The sequence below is a fragment of the Garra rufa genome, chromosome 13 (genome assembly GCF_049309525.1).
Source record: "Garra rufa chromosome 13, GarRuf1.0, whole genome shotgun sequence".
Lineage (NCBI taxonomy): Eukaryota > Metazoa > Chordata > Actinopteri > Cypriniformes > Cyprinidae > Garra > Garra rufa.
In genome coordinates, this window is record NC_133373.1 from 37,903,186 (window position 1) to 37,910,643 (window position 7,458).

Consider the following 7,458-nt stretch of genomic DNA (forward strand, 5'->3'; position numbering starts at 1 on the left):
ACACACACTACATCCAGCTGTATGTGTTACTATTAGGAGTGCTGGGAAACCCGTGTCTGGATACCAATCCTGTAGTTATTATTCCGGTTAAAGTCATTAGTACTATTAGAACTATTCTCTATTGAGTGCTGCTGTGGGAGGAATTATGAGTGATTTTATGATAAGGCAAGTGTCATTATTACTAGAGCTCATATTAGGGTTATTGATTTTCACAAACCCCGAACCTAAAGAGGATTTCATCTGGCAGTCGTCGTGAAACAAACATGGCTATTCAGAAACATGGCATGTGCTTTTGGAGATGTAAATAAAATAAAATACCTCCACAAATGAATCTGGTAAACCTTCAAGACTCTGGTATATGGGCCATTCCACAGAACTGGTCCAAAGTCAGTGATGGAAAATTTGTCTTTTTCCAAAAAAAAAAAAAAAAAATGGTATGCAAATTGTATAATATCCAATGTACACATTTCTAGTAATTGTGCAGTTAATTCTCATATTGTAAATTCAGAAAAATTCGGAATATTTGTCCTCTCCCCAAATTTGTCATAACCGAAACACAGTAATATATACCTAGATATAAAAAGTTTGTCATAATAAACTTTAAGTTGGTTTGAAAAAGCCTGATCAGAAAGTGTGAAAAAGTTTTATAAATTGGAGAAATGTTATGGTTTTCAGACCGAAAAAGATGATTTGAAGACATTAACATGTTTCTGACATGATTAGCCTGTTACTGACATGTTGTTAGCATGATTAGAATGCCGCTAACATGATGTTAACATTAGTAGCCTGTTGTTAACATAGCAAGTTACTAGCATGTTTCTAGCATGATTAACATGTCAATAGTGTGTAAGCATATTTTAACATGATTAGCAAGTTATTAGCATGTTACTAGCATGATTAGAATGCTGCTAACATGATGCTACCATTAGTAGCCTGTTGTTAACATGATTAGCAAGTTGCTACTAGCATGATTACTCCAAACAAATTTCCATGATTAGCATGTTGTTAGCATGTTTCTAACGTGATTAACATGTTAGCATGTTTTAGCATGGTTAGCAAGTTATTAGCATGTTACTAGCATGATTAGCGTGGTGTTAGCAGGTTTCTAACATAATTAACCTGTTACTAGCATGATTAGAATGTCGCTAGTTTGATGTTAGCATTAGTAGCCTGTTGTTAGCATGATTAGCAAAGGCACTAGCATGTTGGCAATGTTGGCTCATTTGAACATTCCGTCAATGTAAGTCTATGGGATTTTTCCCAGTTTAATCGTCATTTTTAGGAAAACTGTAAGTCTGATCAGTTAGAAAAGATATAGCAACTTAAGTCAGACCAGTCTGAAGAGTGAGTATAAGGTTTTTTTTATACATCTTTGCAAATGGCATTTCTTAATAATGTAAACATTACGGCTCGTAATCCCACGGCAGAGGGGGCGGGGCGAGCAGAGCTCATTAGCATTTAAAGGTACATGCAACAGAATAGCTCACTCTAAAAAGGATTGATTTGGACAAAGGTATAAAGAGTGTTTTTTACACTACAATTGAGAAATTTTAACCAAAGTATGTTATAGACTTCTCATTAAGACCCTAAAGAATCATATCAACTTGTGGAAAATGGGCATCCGATAACCCCTTTAAAGTTACGCAAAGATTTTTCAGACTTTTGAACACATTTACCTCAAAATGATTGGGGCTTATCTACTCACCCCTTGTAACTATGAGAGAGAGAGACACAGGAATATTTCCTGATCAAAAATGCAGGGGTGTAGTTAAAATGAGTCTCAGCCAATGGACTAAAACATACACTGGTTTAGTAGTGACATGAAAATGCGGGACACTTTTTTGACAAAGTTTCATAATTTACAAAGAAATATATAAAATAAATATACTTTTTTGAACTTCACTTTTTAAAAGTATCAAAAAGATATTTTAAAAACAACAATATATATATTTTTTTTTTCATAAATTGAAATTTAGGGATTAGGGTTTGGGGCAGCCACCTCCCAGTTGAAAGTACCCAATAAATGATGATTTTATATATTAAGCTTACTGATATTTTAAACATTAATGTGGGCTTGAATAGATAATAGAAGGATCTTAGTAAACATACTTAAATGCTTTGGTTTTGGTTGTGCACCAATTCTGTAGAATGGCCCATATATCATAGTTTTAATGTATGCATGCACTCCAGGTGTGTTTTGCTGGCTTTTACATATATACTTGATAATGTCAAATCACACATCGTGAACAGAAATGTGTCTTACAGTATTCATTTTTAATAAGTAGGGTTTTCTAAGGTTTATGCGGCTGCAGCTCGAGATGTTTCCTCACAGGGAGGGTCTAATTTCACGTTGGGCTGTTTTATGGCTGCTTTTCAGCCTCTCATCATGTGTTTGAGAGACGTTCAGCTGATGTCAGACAGTCAGATGCGTGTCTGGGGTTTGATTACAGACTGCAGTGTTTCCTGAACTGCAGACCCCGCCTGAGCCCGCGGCCTGACAAAGCAGCTGCGCTCGCGGGCCCTGAAGCCCACAGACCGGAACACGTGACGGACAGTCAAAACACAATGAGAATGTTAGAAAGACCACACTAGTGATGTGAGAATCAGAAATGATGGACCATTGCTTTTAACCATTTATTTGTCCAAATGTATCCACTAAATTATTAAATTATGGAGAAAAGGATTAGTTGTATTACTCCAAAACAAATGATGAAATCAGTTGAAATTTGTTATTTCTGAGGTCAAGTAAATTAGAGTTGTGCAGATTTAATTTGTAATATCACATTTTTAAACACTGTTTGTCTCACAAGTTTGGTTTATACATAAATAAATACATAACTAATATATATGTGACCCTGGAGCACAAAACCAGTCTTAAGTAGCACAGATATATTTGTAGCAATAGCCAACAATACATCGTATGGGTCAAAATGATTGATTTTCTTTTATGCCAAAAATCATTAGGGTATTAAGTATAGATCATGTTCCATAAGGATACTTTGTAAATTTCCTATTGTAAATATATGAAAACTTAATTTTTGATTAGTAATATGCATTGCTAAGAACTTCATTTGGACAACAAAAAGGCGATTTCCTCAATATTTAGATTTTTTTTTTGCACACTCAGATTCCAGATTTTCAAATAGTTGTATCTCAGCCAAATATTGTCCTATCCTAACAAACCATACATCAATGGAAAGCTTATTTATCAGCGTTCAGTTGACGTATACATCTCAATAATAATAATAATAATAATAATAAATATATATATATATACCCTTATGACTGGTTTTGTGGTCTAGGGTCTTATACATAAAATAATTTTTTTTTTTTTTTTTTTTTTTTTTTTTTAGATTAGAACATCAGGTCTGAACCTTTCTCTCTTTATATATTTCTATTCATAAATTTAGACCTTCTTGCCAGCTTTCTGATCTAAAAAAAATTCAATTAAAAAAAAAATCAATTAGTATTATATATATATATATATATATATATATATATATATATATATATATATACATACACATACTAATAAGACATAATGATTTTTTTAGATCAGAAAGTGGGAGGATATATAAAGAGGATATATAAAAATTCATTAAGACCCTCTTTCCAACCTTCTGATCTAAAAAATTAAGCTTAAATCAATTAAAATTAACACTAAACAAAAATATTTTAAGAGAAATTAATTTTATTTAAAAAAATTATATATATATAACTATGCAGATGTAATTCCCAATAAAATAATGTACTATTATAATTTTTTTTATATTTTTGTTTTCGATTTTAATTTTTTAGTAATTTTGCTGTTTAGTTATTTTTAATATTATTTTACATTTTATAATATATAAACACACTATATATAAATTATATATCTACTAAAATTAAAACTATTAAAAAACATTTTCATTACTTCAACATTTAACTAAAATTAAAAAAACTTGATTAAAAAATTATATATATAGAAATAAAAAATATATATATTAATAACATATACATACTTCAATGTTTAACTGAAATTAAAAAAATATATAAAATTAAATATATTTTTTTTAAATTTTAATTTAATTTCAGTTAAACACTGAAGTGTGTGTGTATATATATTTTTTTTATTTATTTATTTTTATTATTATTATTATTATAGTTTTTTAATTTCAGTTAAACGTTTAAGTAATGAATGTTTTTTTAATGGTTTTAATTTTAGTTCTAGAGATCTGAATCCTGTCCCATTTTACTGTCAGAGTTGTTATTTTCAGTGTCCCTATACTGTTCCTCAATGAACAAACACAATAAAACATATTGCAAAATTTCATATGAACCATGAATAATGACACAAATCAATAGGAGTCATTCATTTCAAACAAACGGATTGAGATCTTCACCATAAGGAAAGAGATGATGACACTGGCTGGTTTATTAGTGTGGTTGAAGAAGTTGTCAGTTATAACGTTTGCTGGCATTCAACACTTAATAGCTCATATCGTCAGTTTCGGTCCAATCTTCAAAATAATTAAAAAAATAATAAAACATTAAAGCCTGCTCAATAGATTTATACACAATACAAAACATCATGGGCATCATGTTACCAAAAAAAATAAAAAGGAAAAATCATATTTAATCATTTATATTTCTACACTAAGGGGAACAGAGCCACATTTTGGTGTTTTAAAAAAAGTATAACTCATTAAATTACAATTGCAGAGCCATTTTTAAAAATGTACCTGTCAAACATGTCAAGACAGCCATCATGAATAAACCAACAGACAGAAACATTCAAGCTCAGCGTTCTCAAAGGCATCTCATATTTGTCAACTGAACGGTGAAATCAGCTCAGCGGAAGAAGCCCCAGGTAACATCCTGGCACAGAAAACAGACACGTACCGTTTACAGAGCTAAGAGGAACTACTGCATGTCCCGTCACCGTTATCCATGTTCGCCGTTTGTCGTGACACGTGTTTCAGAGATAATCAGCGTACACACAAACACACTCGCACATGAAAACTGTCAAGAACATGTCCAGGTCACATTTCTACACACACACAAAAAAAACAACAACTAATAAATAACAAATAATATTGTGCATGAAGAAAAATTAAGAAATGATTTCAGGGCCAGTTTTTGTGACAATAAAGCACATATATATGAAAAAAAGTGTTAAGTAATATTAGTTGTATTGAATTTAAATAGTAAAATAAACTATTATACTAATGAGAACTGCTTAATTGTCATGCAATGCAAATCTTAGTTCTAAGACATTTCAATTTATTGAAGAAAGAATATTTGGTATTAGGAAAAAAAAAATCATAAAGCAGGCTCAAATACAGTGGCATGCAAAAGTTTAGGAACCCCTTTCAGAATCTGTGACAATGTAAATAATTTTAACAAAATAAGAGAGATCATACAAAATGCATGTTATTTTTTATTTAGTACTGTCCTGAGTAAGATATGTTGCATAATAAGATGTTTACATATAGTCCACAAGACAAAAAAAGCTGAAATTATTAAAAATAACCCCCTCCAAAAGTTTGGGAACCCTTGGTTCTTAGTTTTTTTTTTTTTTGTGATAGTTGTTCATGAGTCTCTTATTTGTTTGGAACCGTTAAACTGAACACTGTTCTTCAGAAAAATCTTCCAGGTCCTGCAGATTCTTCAGTTTTCCAGCCTCTTTTGCATATTGGAACCCTTTCCAGCACTGACTATGATTTTGAGATCCATCTTTTCACACTGAGGAAAACTGAAGGACTCAAACACTATTAAAAAAAAAAAAAGGTTCAAACAATCACTGATGCTCCAGAAGGAAACACGACGCATTAAAAGCCGGAGGTGAAAACTTTTGAACAGGATGAAATTTTTCTTATTTTGTTGAAATATAATTTTTTCCATTTAATACAGCTTTTTGGAAGCAACAGAAGATACTTGCATGTTTCTTGGAATTAATTAAGTGCAATTTACCTTGATCTTCAAATTCAAATGGTTTTCACAACCCGGCTCTTAATGCATCGTGTTTCCTTCTGGAGCATCAACGAATGTTTGGACCTTTTTTAATAGTTGTGTTTGAGTCCCTCAGTTGTCCTCGGTGTGAAAAATCATAGTCACTGCTGGAAAGGGTTCAAATATGCAAAAGATGCTGTAACACTAAAGAATCTGCAGAAGCTGGAGGAACTGTTTAGAACAAACAATGGACTCATGAACAACTATCACTTAAAAAAAAAAAAAAAAAGTCGTAGATTATCCAGGTAACCACACACAATATTAAGAATTTCAGCTTTTTTTGTCTAGTCTTTTTGACTATATGTAAACACCTTTATGTAAAATATCTTACTCAGAACAGTACTAAATAAAAAAACAACCTGCATTTTGTATGATCTCTCTTATTTAGTTAACATTATTGCCGTTTTCACAGATTCTACAAGGGGTTCCCAAACTGCATAAAACTGTATATATCATAAGTAATATTAGTTGTACTGAATTTAAATAAGAAAATAATTAATTGGATTATACTACTGAGAACTGATAGAAATGTACTTAATTGTCACGCAAATCCAAATCTTAGCTCTAAAACATTTAATTTTATTGAAGAAAAAAAATCTGCATTAGAAAAAAAGTACAGTAATGATGTTGTTTTGTTTCATGAATGAGAATTTGGAGGATTTGCTGCAATTCATAAAAGCAGGCTAAAATACATTCTGACATTATGATTAAATATGACCTGGATATTTCTTTGCGATTTTCACTGCAACAAAATATTTTCTTCTTTAGTATTTAGTATTCTTCTTTTTTGTTTTGTTTTCTAGTATAAATATCTTAACATTCTTGAATCAGAATGCATTTACTGGACAAGTAAAATGACTTAAAATATTATGTCTTGTTTTCTAAAAAAAATTACCCACATTTTGCTTAAAACAAGCGAAAATATCTGCCAATGGGGTAAGAAAAATAATCTTAAATCAAAGGCTAAACAAGATTATTTTTCTTGCCCCATTAGCAGATATTTTTGCTTGTTTTAAGCAAAAACGAACAAAATATGGGTCTTTTTTTTTTGGTAACACTTTACAATAAGGTTCATTAGTTAAACATTAGTTAATGTATTAACTAACATGAACTAACCATGAACAATACATTTGTTACTGTATTTACTAATCTTTATTAACATTAGTTAACGGAAATACAGTTGTTCATTGTTTGTTCATGTTAGTTCACACTGCATTAACTAATGTTAACAAAATTTTAATAATGTATTAGTAAATGTTGAAATTAACATTAACAAAGATTAATAAATGCTGTATAAGTCCAGTTCATTATTAGTTCATGTTAACTAATATGGTTAACTAATGTTAACTAATGAACCTTATTGTAAAGTGTTACCTTTTTTTTTAAAACAAGACATAATATCTTAAGTCATTTTACTTAAGTTAATGCATCCTGATTCAAGAATTTTTAGATATTTATACTAGAAAA